General features: G+C 45.7%; 1 pseudogene; it reads left to right on the plus strand.

Annotated features, from left to right (window-relative positions):
* LOC135384932 (uncharacterized) overlaps positions 1–18,014 on the plus strand; it is a 195,626-nt pseudogene that overhangs the window by 35,131 nt on the left and 142,481 nt on the right.

Below are 18,014 nucleotides of genomic sequence, written 5' to 3' on the forward strand. Positions count from 1 at the left end.
ATTTCCATATTTTTCTTAATCCAATCAATCAAACACATATATAACACATAATATATCTCGTCAAGGCACGAAGGTCAAAGAGGTCTCCTCCGCTTTGTCGCAGCTAACCGGGAAATGCGAAATGTAATTCATTAAAAATATTACTTTGCAACCGTACACTTTGTCGAATTACTACCTCGAGCATGGCATGGATGATCTTCGCGGAGGCGCATCATATTACGTGAAATGTCCCCTGTTTGCTTTTAAAAGTTCTCGGCGGATGAATAGTAAACTGTGGACTGACATTTTTGACGTCTGACCAACAAAGGGAACACGTACGAAGACGGAAATATATCTTGTATAAGGCAACCATTGTAGAAGCGGTCGCTTTATTGGATTTCCGTCGCATCAAGTTTTTGTTTGCGGTTCGTAAAAGGACCTCAGTTTCTGTTTGCGGAAGTCGTCCGCGAGTGGACGCATACGAAAAGGATGACAACGTGGTCAGGCGGATGTTGACGGCATCCAAACCCAAAGAGCGAAATGTAGTGTGTATAGCGTGTGTGTAGAGATGGTTCGGATCATAGTCGTTCCCGGAAGCCATAACTTCTACTTGTGCACCGAATCGAGGCTCTTCACATGTAATGCTCCCCACCCCCACCCCACCCCCCAGCCCCCGCCACGCGCGCATATATATACACGCACAGATATGCATGCACGTATACAAAGAGGCAGGCAGGCACACAGAGGACCAGCTCGCGTGGCTAAATGGTATAGCGTGATTCCATATCACGTCGAGATTGTGAGGTACCAGAGTTCGAAACCCGGTGTCTGGGGTTTCTCCTGGGCTTTCCTCAGACGCTTTCAGACATATGCCGGCACAGTTCCGTTAGAAGGCGGCCCAGGATGCACATTTCCCCAGGGCGTTAGTCGTGACGCTACCCACCTCTTAGAGGCCGCCAACGGCGAGCCCTTTCATCGCCACCACCACCACCACCACAGAGGATGATCTTGTGGGTCATAGGTTCTCCCTAGGTTTATCCGCGCGGACGATATCTGCCTCCGCGTTGTAGGAGACAAGAAGGAAAGGCTTCGTGACACCGCCGAAATTGCACTGAACGGCATCAGTGCGGCACTTCTTGAAAGAGGGCCCGTAGTATCGCCTGAAAAGTCTCAATGCATGGTTTGCATTCCCCGCCGAAAGTATGTGGGCAAGGGTGTTCCTAATCACTCCGTCAACAACACCCCCATCGCAAGATGTGACTCTTGCCATTATCTTGGCGCCACTATTGGCAGCGCTTTACACTGGTGTATAGGCTAGGGAACCAAACGGTTTGTAAAGGCAAGAAGGCTCTTAATTTACTCCGAACAATCAGTGGCAAGTAATGGGGCTGCATTTCACGTTCGCTGCTCATGCTGTACAGCGCCCTCATTCTCTCGCGTATCCTGTACGTGTCACCGTACGTAGATCTGGGACCTACACAATGGCAGGCTCTCGAGAGACTCCATCGGGCAGGAATTAGAACGGCGATTGGAATACCTAGCTTCTCTGGAATTACCCAGGCTTACCTGGAAGCCAAGGAATAGCCCGTTAGCATTAATTCCGAGCTTAGGGGACTCCGGTACTTAGACAACTTGGCCACGTCCGGAAGCAAGCACACCCTTACCTCTGCCCTCGTAAGAAGGTCACACGCGTCGCTTGGCAAGCGTATACGCTGCTAGCTCCCTGGCCCACAGTGAGAGCTCACCTCAACATCATGCTGGATCACCTTCGGCGCCATGACCGGGGGGGGGGGGATATGTTTAATAGAATGAAAAGAAAGAAAAATGGAAATGTCAGCCAGGCTAATGGCGGGAGTATGTACCTGCTGCAACACTCTACGTTCCAGGCATTCATAAAAACAGGGAGTGTAGCCCCCTGGTCGCTAGACTGGCGGATGAGAAACTGATAAGCGATGTCTACCACTCACATACTCTAGTATTCGCAGATTGACGATCGTACCAAAAGTGCTACTTGTTCGTTTTACATCCCATCAGTGAACGTGGCCTGGCAAGGGAGAACATCGCGATACCCGATGTCCTCTACGCCTGCTGTACTCCTGGCTCTCCTACACGCAGCTGCTGCGGTCCAGGTGCGAGGGTTCGCCAAGCCAGTCCTACTCACAGACTCGAGAAGCGCACTATGGGACGTGATGAACCTCATGTGTGAGAACATCTTAGCGAAGCATCAGAAGATCGTGTAATCAGCATAAACAAACCGAATGAGATGTCGCCTTCCAATGGATCCCGTCCCATGTCGGTATCGGCGGCAACGAAAGGGCGGATCAGCTAGCGTCCTCTGCACACCTGCGCTGCAGCCCTTGTTTACCAACTCCGAACGACACCGACAAGCAAATGGCCGTTCAGCAGCTCGTTGAACTGCGCCACCCTGGGATACAGTACATCATGTACCATCATTGCCCCCTTCTTCCCATCTCCCATCCCATGAAAAACCTTCCTCGTGGCATACAAACCATGCTCTATTGGCTACACACTGGATCTGCGTCCACCAACTCTCAACTATTCAAGATCGGCTCTAGGGGCGACACTTGCTGTGGCCACTGTCAGCAACCTGAAACAATCGAGCACATCCTGCGAGACTGCCGAGCATACCATCCCGCGCGCGAAGCTCATCTCCCTCACTCCAGCTCTGGTACGCTAGCGGACATCCTCTATCCCGGTGGTTCTTATGCGGAACGTTCCGTTCAAGCAAGAAACCTCGTCCTTTTTCTGCAGGGGGCGGGTCTTGCACAACGACCCCTCTAACACTTTGCTCTCCCCGACGAACTCACGCACCCCATACGCATCTTCACCCGTCGTCCGCCAACGTTTGTTAGAGTACTAACCTCCACTAACCTACTACTAACCTCCATTCATCCGTAAGTACTGAGATGGAGTAAGTACTATCCTCTACCCATCCGTCTTTATTTTCTTTCTTTCTGCTTACCCTATGGTCGCTATGACGCACTTCTGTGAGGCCAACAACGGCGAGGCAATCGTGCCCCCCCCCCCCCCCCCCCCTAGGTCTATCACTTTTCTTGTTATGCATTTTCCTTGCTTTTCATCCCTTCTACCCTCGAGCAACCTACCGCCGATCTAGGCAGGCAGACCGCTCAAAGCCCCAACGTTACGTCCCCACCCATAGGCTCTCGATGAAAGACCTGTAGAGCGTTTGGCAGAAAAGTTCTTTGTGGTATCACGCACCATTCTTCACCACAGCGCATTTTTCAACAAAATGTAGAAAACGAGAGAAATAGTAACGAATGACAAGAGGGAATGTCAGCGTTGAGAAATGCCGCGGAAATTGTGTAGCACCCCGCGAGCGTTATAAATCGATCGAGTAAATATTCCTCACCGCATCAAATAACGCGGCTCTGCCGTGTGGGCCATGCGACCTTCTGTTTACATCGTATAATGAAAGCGAGGCCCGGAGGCTGTGTAAGTATGTCAAAATCTTATGAGTGTTCTAAAGCGGAGATCGCCGGATGTACTGGAGATGTTTCACCAGAAAGTAAACATCCTAAGGGCTTGCCGGGATGGCATTTCGTTGTAGCTCCACCCTCTTCCCTGGTCAGTCACTGCCCTTTCGCGGAGAGTTATTTATTATGCATCTATATGCTGCACGTCAGGTGCTCTAATCATCTCGTTTATATTTGGCAGCTTTGGGCGTTCAGAAAATACTGGGATAATGGACGATTTAAGCAGTCTGGTCGTATACGTCAACCAACATGACCTTCAGACCTTGGTGTTAACGTTCGATTGTCACGATATGGAGTACAGGTTATTGCTAACTAGTATACTCCGTTGTAGTGGATGGGGTAATTGGTGGTGGTGATGGCGGCGACGAGATCGGTTTGCCGTTGCTGGCTTCACTTATGTGGGGAGCGCCACGACTGTAGCCAAGATGACATGAGATGAGATGATAACAGACGGGGCAATTAAACACATAGGGCAAACACAACACAAACATCGCAACGCCCAGTTGCATACTTCAATTCAATTATGGCAGTTGAAGAAAGGCCCCCGGCCACTGCTCGTTATTTTCTTCAACTCCGTCATTCAATTTAACTAGTACTCTGTATTCGACCTTAGACTGTGTCTTCATCCTGTTATGCTGTAGCTTTTTACGTATTTCACCGTGCTCATCACAATGTACGCGTGAACACCGAAGGGGACGACGCGTTATCAGAGACGGACGTCGCAAGCGTGGCCCGTGTTGATCAATCATTGTCCGTCTACGCGTTGGGACATACAGGACATACAAGGTTTTCTTTCACACAGAGCAACACCTCATTAAAAAAAAAAGAAAGAAAGCATACACGTTTCACATAAACAAAGGTGCACGCTATCCTTCATTTCGAGTGTCTGTATTTCTATTTACTGCAGTGGACATGGTACAAGATTGGAAGTAATTCGCACAACGTCACCAAAAGATATTTCCCACGACAGATGCAAGCACCGCAAGCAGCGTGGCATGCAACTGTGAACATATATGGGAAAGCTACACGCGTACGCGCACTCTTAATAAAAGGGTGTACTTTTAAAAAGGAGAAGGAAAAAGGGAAGAAAAGAAAAAGGGTAACTCCTTTTTCTTGCCACGTATATAACTCCCTTTTGGAGAGTACAATTACTCTCAAAAAGGAATCTCCTCACTCCCTCAAGGGAGTAGCATAACTCCCTTTCTCCCTGCCGGAGAGTCTCCAGTAGGGGTTAGAGCGTAACCCCACTCCCTAACGGGAGTGAGGAGACGCCTTTTTTGAGAGTAATTGTACTCTCCAAAAGGGAGTGATGTATGTGTCAAGGAAAGGAGTTAAAGTACACCCTTTTTTTTTAAGAGTGAGCGCTCTACGAGACATTTCGTACAGTTATGGCCATTGGAATGCTATACCCACTTTTTCACCTAATGTAGGAGTTCGTAAATATTCAAAAGTTCTACGCACACCAAGTCTTCTGGCACAGCTTCCCGCACGTCATACTTCTTTCTTTCTCTTGCTCTTTTGAAAGTTCTAAGAGTTCTCGTTATTGGCGCCAATAAAACATTTATACAAATCTTGGCCTTGAAACTCGGTAACTCTTGAAACTCTTGAAAATCCGGTCCTGAGACTATCATTTGGCCCCTTTCTCTCTCTCTCTCTTTCTTTTTTGTTTTGTTTGGAGTAGTCGTGACGATGCCCACTTGTGTGTGGCCTGCAAAGGCGGGCTATTTGGGTTCCCACCCCATTGCCACCCCTCTCGAAACGGGGTTGGGGGTGCGGATGGCGATATTGGTTTTCGCCGTTGTTGGCCACGGACGACACGAGTGGGCATCAAGGATGGGGATAAAGGGTTGCGGGTTTGGAGATGATGTAAGAAGAGCTCTTAGCTTGGCTTGGCTTGGCTTGGTGGCTGTGGTGAACTGCTTGCCGTATAGTCGACCAAGCTCAGGCGGGCAACGTGGAGACTACCGCAGACGAGGATCGCATGGCCTGAGCCGAGTTCACCGCATGACACGCTGAAGACTAACCATTGCACAGAACCATACCGCTACCACCCCTGCATAGAAAGCACGAGGAGTACGCCTTTTTGTGATAATTAGCGTAACTGCATGTGTGCCACAAAAAAGGTGCACCCTCGTTTTCAACAGATACCAGGGGAGAGAATGCTGTCATTCGGGTTGTGGGCTGGCTAAGCGACTTTTAGAAATACCTGGATGACCGGAGCGAATCGAGTAAAACCCATATTAACTAACTGCTGCCGTGCGTATTCACACAGGATATATATTCATATCCGAAAATTTTGTGCTGTAAAAACCTATGGGAAAGGAGATGTTTACGGGTCGTGGGTCGTGGGTGGTCTCAGTGTCTGTGTACTTGTTTTCTGCCGGAATCACCACCACCACTAATCATCATTGTCAGCGTCATCATCGCCATCATCAGCATCATCATCGCCATCGTGATGTGGAGTTGCTCCAAGTGGAGCGCTAATGTGGAGTTGCGGGCCTCACATTAGTGAGGCCAAAATCTCAATTTTATTTTTCTTAAAATTACTAATTTTTATTAAATTTAAAATTTATATAACTAATTTTTATTAAAATCACTAAAATCGCCAGTACGAAAAGTAGTCGATATATTTCAAGGTCATTACATTTTGTTATCCACGTTTCAGTAACGGCCCTGTTAAAACAGTGTGATAGGGTATTCGTCTGAGAAAAGAATGCTCTGATCCTAGAATTGTCACCGGGTTAAGCATCTCCCATTCGGCGACGTCTTCACTTTTCCAGAAGAAGGCGTCTCCCCGGAACAACGTTTACACGCCAAAAACAGAATTTCAGCACAAAGCGCGCTCGAAGCCAACTATATGAAGGAACTGGTGTTCTGAGGCTGGAACAACATAGAAGGGACAAATACATACGACATACAACATATATACAACATACTTTTCAGTGACTTTCATCTTCCAAGCCAACTATACTTCAAGATACCGTGTGATGAGAGTGGAGGAGATCTGGGTGTAACGCTCTTCTGTGTCAATTTGTATAAAAACAAGAACGTTATCAGCCGTTATCAAATTAAGCGATTTACAAACTAAGGGATCAGAAGGTTACATGAACCAGAGTTGACGAGCTCATTCTTTATGTGGCATTCTTTCGGTATTTGGTATTTGTGGTACTTTATGTTTTTTATGTGACACATCTGGCAACCAAAGCAAGCATCGAAGCAGTCGCTTGTGTAAGCGAAATTTCAACTTTCAATTCTGAAAACGTCCACATACTATCTCTCTCTCTCTCTAAACTAGAAAACGAAAATACATATATACTGATCATATAGGGTGGCAGGTTTGAACCCGGCGGATTACATTGCAGGGAGACTGTATCTGCGTTGTGGCTGTAAACTGTGAACTAGCTGGTGTGTACGACAAGCTGTTGCTTGGGATCGAAATCTGTTTCGACCCACTGGCTGAGTACTTTACCTGGGTATACGCTACACAAGTCCTCATAAAGTGTGCAAAACGTAGTTCAGTCACCTACGGTGCTCGCTGCATAGCCCAGAATGATAACAATGTCAATAGACGGCGCAATTTAATAACGCCACAGGTTACGACACTCATATTGCTGAATTGTATTGTAACTTTTAGCAATACCCGGAACATACGAACATTTTCAACGTGCTCGTATGACAATTTCAATTATTTTAATTTATTACGACATTTCAGCGTTTCAGATACTTTAAATGAGTATTCTACGTCAAAGTTTCGTAGACAACGTAATTCCATACTCATTCCACCTTCATTCTCAGCTTTCCGATATATGGTTGCACGGTGGCATCAAGCTCATCAAGGAAAGGTCCGCCTGTGCGATCGTTTAGGGAACGTGTACCGCGAAATTCAGGTCTCCCAATATATCCCCCAAACGAGCCCCCATCTGAATTCACGCGTTATTAAGACTGCGAAATTAACCATTTAGGCAATAACGCCCCAGTGGAATTTGAACTCACACACAGAATTACTGCGCAAGCAGCACGTTCATAGTTCGTTTACATTCGACACCAAAGGAACCAAGGTCGAGCGGCGCTTTTTCTCAGCGAATACAGCGAATTTTCTTCAGCTGAGGACGGCAGAGATGAGAGGGGAGAGGTGGAAGAGGAGGGAAGGACAACTGTGATCGAAGGATGATACGGTACCGTACGGTTCGTTAGATCGTGTGATTTTAGGGTGGTACTGCTGAACGCTGACGCTGGACGAAATCCAGCCGAAGAACGTATTCTACTTTAAAGTGTCACAAAAAGGGGTATGCCTCCCATATTCAATAAATCAGTTGAGAGAACAATATCATGCGGAATTGTTGGCGTAATAGCGGACGATGTTATTCGGAATTGTTAGCGTGCTAGGAGCGTGTTCTGCGGTGATGTTCCGTTCATAAAGTATGTATCCCTCGTGGTCGCATAAAAAGCTTTTCGATTATTGACCCGTTTATTTCTTGATTCTTCTCGTCCGACGTTCATTTATTTACTTGCATACTTATACTCCTATAACGTGTAAATGCGCACACAGAGCACTGGTCTCTCGCGGTGGGGCACCGTTAGAGCCGACACTATAAAGGGTATCGCTTCATTGCGCTGCCGCTGTGCCGAGAGCCCCAATTAAGGCATAACGGCTGCCCGCAGCTGAGATAGCGGTCTGCTTCATAAGTAAACATATACAGAGTGTGCAACTCATGAAGCGTCGATCCCTTTCTTTGCTCGTTCATGCCTGTCTTCGCGTATAGCGCTGACTCCCGGATATTCGTGCGATACACTGAATCGTTACATAGCAACGAACTTTTTCTTATGACACACCAACCTCAAGAGGGCTAAGTCAAATTATATAAATGGCAAGCCGCTGCTATACTACCACTATGAATGCAAATAAGTTGCGTCCGTTTTGTTCCAACGACTCGTGAATTCCTATTCTGTTTGCTTTTTATGGTTGGCCACAGTGGCTGCATGACATGACACCATACTCTCTGCTCCACGCAGTGGATCCGTGTCTCTCTCTCTATCGCTACCTCATCGCTCTCCGCGACACAACGCATCTCTTATTCACCGTATGCGGCTAAATGTTGCATTTACCCCAGTTATGAACCTTGGCTGTGTGCCATCGGACCTTTGTGCATCATGCAATGTGCGCGCTGACCTGCACCAGCCAAGCTGCAGATGAACTAGCGGACATAGCACACCTATCTTCAACACTAAACAAAGTCAGATGTTACAGCTTCATTAAGGTCATTGTCGCAGGAAATGTGCAGACGGCGATGGGTACAATTGCAGAGTGATTCGTCGCTGCTACATTGCATAGATCCGGAGCTGAAGTTCTGTGTTCCGTCTACGTTACCACGCTCTGTTCAGACGTTTTTACACCGGTGTCGGTTGAATGTGCCGTGTTGCCGTCATTTCCTTCATAAAGTTGGAAGAGCCGACTCATCGAATTGTTCGGTTTGTGCAACGGTGGAGGATAGCGACACAAACAACAACAATAAATGATGACGATGAGATGGGGTGTTTCACCAAGGTGGTGCGGTACCCTACCCCATTGCACTGAGGATTGCATTGAGGATAGTGAGCATATTATAATGCACTGCACTATAGGTATGCATCTCAAAGAGCTACACTGAAATCTACACTTGCTCGACTAGACAGCAGGGTCTTCGATATAGTGAAGGTGTTGGGACTTTGGGCACCGAACACGAGGGATGCTGCCTTGGCGGCACTTGTGAAATTTGTTCAGAGCTGTGGGATGGATACCGCCTTCTAGGATTCTCTATGCATGATCTTGGGATAATTGTGAATAGTGGATAATTGTGGACTTCTAGTGAACATGTGAAATGTGAATTGCCGACTTGTGAGTAGAGCACCTGAGAAGTAGTTTTTGGGGAAGGGGGTTGGGGGGAGAATTTATGCTAGGAGTAGAAGAACAAGTCGGGGGACGAGTTCAATTTCTCCTTTTTTTTACAAACAAACAAACCTACTTATGGACTACCCTGACTACCAGCAGGAGCGCGAGATCCTGCAGCACGAAATGCATGTAATCGACCACCGGGCAAAGTGCTCAGAGTTGTTTATGTGGTCGGCTTCCACGTTGATGGTGACAATTTTCTCCTCTTTTTTTTTCTTTTTCACTCACTCACTCACTAATAGGCAATGTGTTGGACCCCAGGTCCAGTACAGGGTTCATATGCACCAAGGTCTCCGTCATCTTTGGAACTTCCTGTCATCAACAGGCCCCCCTCCCCTCTCCATCCTGCTTTGATCACCTGAATCCTCATTTCCATCATCTTCTCGCACTATCTACAAACGACACTGGGGCAGCGCCCAGCCTGCATGCTGGCCGGCATCAGCCCCATCTCATCATCGTCTCTTTTGTGTGTGTGTGTGTGGTTGACCATGGCTGCCCATCTATACCAAAAGTACACCGGGCTATCCGTCCACCAGAATGCACGTACACCGCTGTGATAGACAGAAACGTCTGTTCACCGAGATGTCTGCGTCCAGAAACGTCTACATGGCTACATAATGAGATGCCTGAGCAATTGGCAGAAGACAGCGAAAACACAACACGAGAAACACCAGAGAAAACATAAAACACATTGGGCGCTTCGTGTTGCGTTTTCTCTGTCTTCTGCCCATTGCTAAGGCATCTTCATTATGGAGTTCGTCCACCAGCTAGCCTGTATCTACGCCGTTTTATCGTCTGCATAGAAATGCCCCATACCAAAGTGCCCGAGTAGAATTGCATTTCTATGCCAAGAACTTACCCAGGGCTTCGAAAGAATCGAACCTGGCGACTGCTGAATCTGCCCCTTTCTGAGGCGACAGCTAAAGTCACTGGGTTACTCTACACTGTTAAAACAGAACTTCACCACATAGCACGCTGATTGCCAACCATCATTCCGAATGATATCATTCTGTGTATTGATTTGTTGAAAATGGGAGGAGGCGCCTATCTGGGACAGATTATCTTGTCCCAGATAGGCGCCTCCCCCCTGTTTTGAACAAATCATGACACAGAATGATATCATTCGGAATGATGGTTGGCTATGAGCGTGCTATGTGGTGAGGTTCTGTTTTAACAGTGTAAGACCAGTTACTCTCACCCCGTATCTCTAAAGGCAATTCCTGCAATGAGCGATATTCTGTCCCTTTCTCCGTCGAGTCTCTTAGGGGTCACGAGAAGGATATAATAAAATGCATCCCACGAGAGCTTCTCTTGTTTTTCTCATTCATCATCATCATCCTTGTATTTGTTGTTTGTTATCCATCGTCATTCGTGTAGTTGTTGTTGTTATATTTGTTGTTGTCGTTCTTGTTTTTGACAGCTTCAGCAAGAAGATGCAGCGCCCGGAGTAATTCACGAGTTCAATATCTGCAAGATTGAAATATGGAAGTCGTCGAAAAAGCCAGACGGCGGCAGTTAAATATTTCAACCTTCCATTCTCCTATTTTTGAGGCTGGGGTGTTGTCGTGTGACAACCATTGCACAGAATGATACCGTCATCACGCCCGATTTGTGGAAAGCATGGGGCGTACGCCCTTTTCTGATAATCAACGTGACTGTATAAAGTGTGACAAAAAGGCTGTCATTCGGGATGATGTCTGGCTATACGCTCTAAAAACAGAACTTCACCCCATAGCACGCTGTGCGCGCCAACCATTGCCACGAATGATAGGGTTATCGCTTCCGATTCGAAGAGAGAGGAGGGCGTACGCCTTTTTGTGGAAATTTGGATATATGAAAATTGTCACAAAGAGGCGTACGCCCCCTCTGTCTTCCAATCACAAGCGATAACCCTATCATTCGTGGCAATGGTTGGCGCACAGCGTGCTATGCGGTGAAGTTCTGTTTTTAGAGTGTAGGAGCGTCCTATGCGAAGAAGTTCTGTTTGAACAGTGCGCTATTACTGATGTTGATTACCCGTGCCAGGAAAATATTATGCGTCGTAATCACAAACCCCCTTAATATTTCTCGTAGTGCATGTCCATGGACATAAGAAATTCCGAGCCTATATAGAGTATAGGAGAAGCAGCCACCTTATTTACCTCCACGTTCGCGAAAGGAGGCAATCTTGTTTATGGCGGATGCAGTTTTATTCGTTCATATTTCTAGCTGTTGGGGCTTGAATAACGGTGCTGTTTATTGCAGTTTATTTTTCAGTCTTATGTATTTACGAGTACGTTGAATGACAGGCACACTGCGTGCCGCGTTGAAGTTGATATACTTGGCATATTAGCCTGGTCTCGTTACACTTGGGATGCTCTTTGCTTCCTTCCTTGTAATGGGAAAACAAGGCGCGACCCATCCTCCCGTAGCTCGTGATAAATCCGCTTGTCAGACGGCAATCACCGATGTCAAGTGCGGTTATCAGTGCGAGCAATGGTCAAGTGAAGCATTGTTCATGACAAGAGTCGTGCAAGATGGCACCTCATATGATAATACTTGACGCTTCGATAAAGCACACGCACATTTAGGCTACATGATTCACCTATAGTGGACTGAGATTGCTTATGGATTTCTACATGACCCGCACGGTTAGTAAGCAGTATGTCCGAAACACCGTGCTCTTTTAAATATTGATTTTGACGGGAACGTACTGGCATCGCTACTTCGAGGGGAAGCAGGGGAGACCGGGAAGCAGAGCCTCTGCAAGTTACTAAAAAATTTGATGAATCACTCTGAAATTAATTAAGTTACAAGAAACGTGCTGAAACTAATATTCCACTCAGTTACAGTTACTTATGACTTTTACATGACAATTACTTAAGGTATTGGATTAGTTCACCTTTGTGACAAAATGTCAAATTGCACTTTGAAGTTTCAAACGGCAACTCGCTGCCAACAGCTAAAAGTAGCAACTGAAAGCAGGGTTTATTAAACAATACTATTGGCGGGACCAATGTTTATATGTGCAATAAAACGCCTTCGCTGAACAAAGCACATCAAGACAACTTAGATAACCATCAAAATTGGATCAATCAAAAGAAAATTGAAGATCCACATTGCTGACCTCCAAAAGCTGATCTCAAGATAAGTCTCGTTTTGGTACATTTGTACTGGCAGTAAGTAGAAGGAAACAGGAAAAGAAAGGGGAGGAGGGCCTTGGAGATACTCAACATTGCAGATAGAGTTACAGAGGCTCGTTTAAACCACCGCATCATTCGCCCCCAACAACAGCAGATCTTCAAAGTGTCCTCCGCAAGGTTTGAGTTGAGTTGAGTTGAGTTGGTTGAGGTTGAGGTTTGCTATTCTCTGCCCGGTAATAAGGCCGTGACGTGAAAGTGATTAATAGCCCTGCAGTGTATCTCATAAGTTGTACATGTGCGTTGTGTTAGATGGCCCTTTGTCGCGATTCACAACCTCACGAGGAGTGGTTTTATTATTTAGATTACTTTTAATGGTGACAGCATTATTGCCCAAGCTCCTCAGAAATTGCTGTGGTCTGCGCCGAAAACTCAGCTCGGACGATAGATGGCGCCACTGAGACTGTGGGCGCAGAAAAGTTTATGGCCGCTGTAAGGAATAAAAAAGACTAGTAAAAAACAGTAGTCGCATGGCAAGCAGAAGGTGGATGGTTGCCGTGTTGTGCGACCTTGAAACTAATTTTTTAGTTAATAATTTTATTAGTTTAATATTTTTTTAGTTTTTAAACCTCAGGGCCGTGAGGCAATACAGAGGGAAGTATAATAATAATATAATGTTAATATGAGCAGCATATACGGATATATTTACGAAGCCCACACGAACAAATTGCACAGATACGTGGAGGTAAATAAAAAAAGAAAAGGAAATATTTGTGTCAAGTAGAGCAAACAATGACAGCACAAGCGTACAACATGGAGATTGAAAAATGACCATGTAGCGAAATGGTCGCATAAACATTTCTTAAATTGCTTGGCGTCGGCAATAGAGGAAATGGCACCGGGTAGGCGGTTCCAATCCAGCGGTGTACGAGGCAGAAATGAATCGTGAAATACCTTGTTGAGCAATGAGCACGAGGGAATTCCAACTTTCAACGGGTGATCGGTACGAGCTGAGATATATGCGGGCTGCTGGATTACCGACTCTCTAAGGTAATTACTGTGATAATAAATTTTGTGAAACGAACAGGGACCAGTTATTGATCGGCGAGTGGAAAGCAGAGACAGATTGAGGTTATGTTTCGTAGCAGTGACACTGGCGGTTGTAAGTACCGCATACGAATCCGGCTGCTCTGTTTTGTACTGTTTGTATTGAGTTCGAGATTGTGCTGTGTTCTGTACCCGCACGGAGGCTGCATATTCCAACTATGGAAGGACAAGCGATTTGAATGACTATCAATGAGGGACATCGCGGTTCCTTCACTTTCACACCGGGCAACTACGTTGCGAGATGCAGAGTTCGAGGTAACTCGTTACTGTAACTAAGTTCCTTTTTTGGTAACTTGTAACTTAACTCGGTACTTTTGCGCCGTGGTAACCTTCAGAGGAACTCGTTTCTTTTTCAGGCAACTTTGCCAAAGTAACTTAAGTGAAGTCTCAAGTTGCTCTTAACTCGCTTTTCACTCACGTCCACATATTTTCTTGCTTTCTCTCCTGTTCCTTCATGACAGTTTTTGCCATAAAACGTGATATTCAATCAATGACAGTATTTTATTCAGGAAGTAAAAACCGCTGCCATTGAAATGAAGCTGAACCATTGTGCGCCCACAGGGAGTAAGATGCAAAGCGTTCGAATAGACCTCTACAAGAGAAACGTCATCATGAGATTGGTAGACAGACTGAAACCGAAACAAATCGGAAGGAGAGGGCTGGGTTCCACGAACGGGCACTTGTTCGCTGCCTCCAACTGAAAGAAAAGCAGGACTGAGGGTCGCGCCCCTTTAAGAGACCATATCGTAATCCCCTCAAGACCGTGGCTTTTCTGCACGACCTTGTTCACCTCTAGCTTCGACCGTAGTTCAATTCTACCAAATTTGTGGCGCTGTCGAACACTATGACATCATTTGTTTACAAACAGGGAGATGTCTATTGTTGGACATAACCGAAAACGATCTAAGCGTGTTGCACTCCTCCGCAGGCAACTCAAGGTCTAACTCAACTGCTCACGCGCGCTGCACCTGCGTAATGCTATTTTGTGTCCGAAGTAATTTGGAAGTAACTCGTTCTTTTTTTAAGTAACTCAGTAACTGCGAGTTACATTTCAGGCTGAAGAACTTCGTTATTAACTTAGTTACATTTTGCACACGTAACTTAACTTGTAACGAGTTCTTTTTGACCGGTAACTTCTCAATATATGGCGAGATGGTTATGTATCATTACAGCATAACTCATTCCAGTTGTGCTCCCACATTTGACCCATATCTGCAAGCCGAAGTCCAACGATTGTTGTCGCATTACTCCTGGTTGCATCACCAGGGAGACCGCATTTTTTTTACCTAACCTTAGTTCAATATGTGTAATGGGTAGCCAAGAAATTCCACTCAGTTCATCAGTGGTTTCAGCAGCCTGACGTGCATAGTTTGGTCACAGAAAAATTGCAAGTAAAAAATGCGGCAATTCTCCCCGGACTCCCCTACTGAACTCGTGGAGAGCGCATACATGTACTGTACACTGTGTACTGTACTGTACTGTGTACTGTAACTGTGTACTGTACTGTACTGTGTACTGTAACTGTGTACTGTACTGTACTGTGTACTGTAACTGTGTACTGTACACGTACGGTTGTCTAAAATCAGCACTCCGTGGTTTATCTCATTTCAAATCTCCAGGTGTTGCAAGACTATTTCTTTCGAGTAAGAAAAACGTGCAGCACATGGTCCGACTTCAAATACAATATGGCGCAACCGAGGTAATGTGGGACGGCGAAGTACTGACAGGCGATTTTAGCTCCCCAACAGTACTTACACACACACACACACACACACAACGGAAGCAGAAAAGCGGGATGCCGTGGGAAATTACGCTATTTGTGTGTGGCATTCCTCGGGGATCAGCTTTGCTCCACGCCTATTTTGGCGCTTATCTCACACAATGCTACGGAGACCCGTAAATAATCGTTTTTTCTAACTGTTCGATCTAATATAGAAGCGTGCTCGTGCGATTGCTGATGGAACTTGAAGGAGCATAATATCACCAAACGTTACACAGTGAAATATAACCATACGAAATCGCTTCCATAGCTTCCGATAATTTTGCAAGTTACAAAATTTATCCACACGAGTGATAAGATATCAGGCAGATGCATAGAGTGGTGTGGGCGTGAACAATGTTTGAAAATACAAACTTTTCGATGTGCAGACTTGTATTTCAGACTTCTTTGTTGTGTTCATCCTCAGCTGCGCAAACATTTTGTTCACGCTTTGGTGCTGCAACGGCGGATTTCGTAGATTTATACTGCAGATGTGGCTTCACTCTGACTTTACTGTAAGGAAGCATAGCTAGAATTCACTTAGGAGTTGTTGCCTTATGATTACGTGCTATCATACAGCCGTGTAAAATGTTGTAACTCTGCTGCTACCGTGTAGTCGTATATGATATTTTTGGCTGGGATATTTATTCTTCTTTCTTCTCCCTTGGGTACGCAGGAAGGAGTGCAATATGGCCTTTGATACAGCTCGTCTTCGTTCTCGCTGGCGCACGAGGTGAGTTTTTCACGGACCACCGGAGCAAGTAAAGTATGTACAGATATGGGTACGGACCTAAACATATGCATGAACAGGATGGCAGATAGCGTGGCCGTAACATCTAGAAAAGCCACTCTGAGCAACAGTCGTGCACTCTTACAAATGAACTTCACCGCATAGCACGCTCTTAGCCAACCATCATGTCTAATGATATCGTTATCTGCCCTGATTTGTTGAAAACGGGAGGCGTACGCATTTTGTGTGACAATTATGAACAGCATAAGTGTCACAAAAAAAAAGCGTACGCCTCCCGTTTTCAACAAATCAGGGCAGATAACGATATCATTCGAGATGAGGGTTGGCTAGAAGCGTGCTATGCGGTGAAGTTCATTTTTTAAGAGTGTATACAGTATTATCCGCAATCAAAGCATTACGGCTATATGAAAGCAGTATAAAACAAAACACCAGCAGTATAAAACAAATGAAATCTCCTGTAGCGTTCTTATGATTATTGTTCTGTGCAGAAAGAAATATGTGGAGATGTCGGCTCCTGCATTCAAGGAGTCGCCTACTCCAAATCGCCTCCCCGTGAAAGTTAATAGGAATACGTTTATGGAAATGTATGTTTGTATGGCGTTATTGTTAGTCCCGTGCTCTACATATGCCCATGAGAAATCTCCCGCCTGCCAAGCAACCCTCCAATGAAGTTCTCCAGCATTAGTCTGGGCAATGTAGGACAAAGACTCTTCTACCCGTACCCCAGCCATCTGTGAAGCGTTTGACAACGAAGCAGCTTTCTATGACGTGTCCCTGTCGAAGCTACTCATGGTAATGCTTCGACGAAGTAGGTCATGCAGAAACGTTAACGATCTACAGATAACCGCTCAATTAAGACCAACTATATGTCCCAGCGAGAAAATAAACAGCAAGAGAAGTGTCACAAGTGCTGCCGGTCGATTGCATATTAATTAATTTGTGTCCCATGAAAGTCACGAAGTAACCTGTTTTGCTTTCGTGTGGATGCGTCATCATGAATTTTCCAGGTCTTTTTTTCCTTTTTTTTTGTACGCGTGGTATCTCCGTCAGCCCATAATATGAGCACGCCCAGTCGGGCGTTACAAAGATAGCTCTATTAGATTAAAAGCTTAAGCTAAGTATTCACGTTGATAAGCACTGAGTAGTGCAGTCTCGTTTTGACACGACGAGCAACAGTATTATTGTTTATTCATGACACGGGCGTTCGGATACCAGCATCATCAGGTTAGCTCTTTAGGATAAACAGCCAGTAAGCTTGACAGACCCACATTGAAACCATGACCAAGCGTTCTCTCTTATGAATCTGCAGGCTCAATAACAGACACGGATATTTTTTAATAGATTTTTCGGCTCATTATGTGAAGAAAGAAGTACTCTTCTTCTTGAAATTTAGAATGATACACTTGCTTTAACAAACAAACAAAAATCTTACCTTGCCGTTTGAATTATTTTGAGTGACAGATACCCAGCGCTGTCGCGATCGGCTTCCCTATTTTGAACGGGGAAGCGGCGGAACTTCAAACGCTTCCCAGTTTCGTTGTCAACATCGCTCTCAGTGTTAAAACAACGAACGAAGCAACAGTATCTCCTGTTATGTGACCCTCCTTGGTTGACACGTTTTAGTGCTGGGATCTGCGTTTTCCATTACCCCACATTGCCACCATATGTCAGCCACCTACCCAGTTGGAAACGGCCTTCACGGGAAGGGGCGCTACCAGTACTCCGAAACTTTAGTGCTCGGTGCCTATAGAGAAGACGAACCGTAGCTACAGTGCGTCCAAGTATGGACTTTACAGTTTCTCCGACTGCTACTACTACTTAATTTACAGCGTTCAATCTTTTGCTCGTTTTCTCC

The sequence above is a fragment of the Ornithodoros turicata genome, chromosome 2, assembly GCF_037126465.1.
Source record: "Ornithodoros turicata isolate Travis chromosome 2, ASM3712646v1, whole genome shotgun sequence".
Lineage (NCBI taxonomy): Eukaryota > Metazoa > Arthropoda > Arachnida > Ixodida > Argasidae > Ornithodoros > Ornithodoros turicata.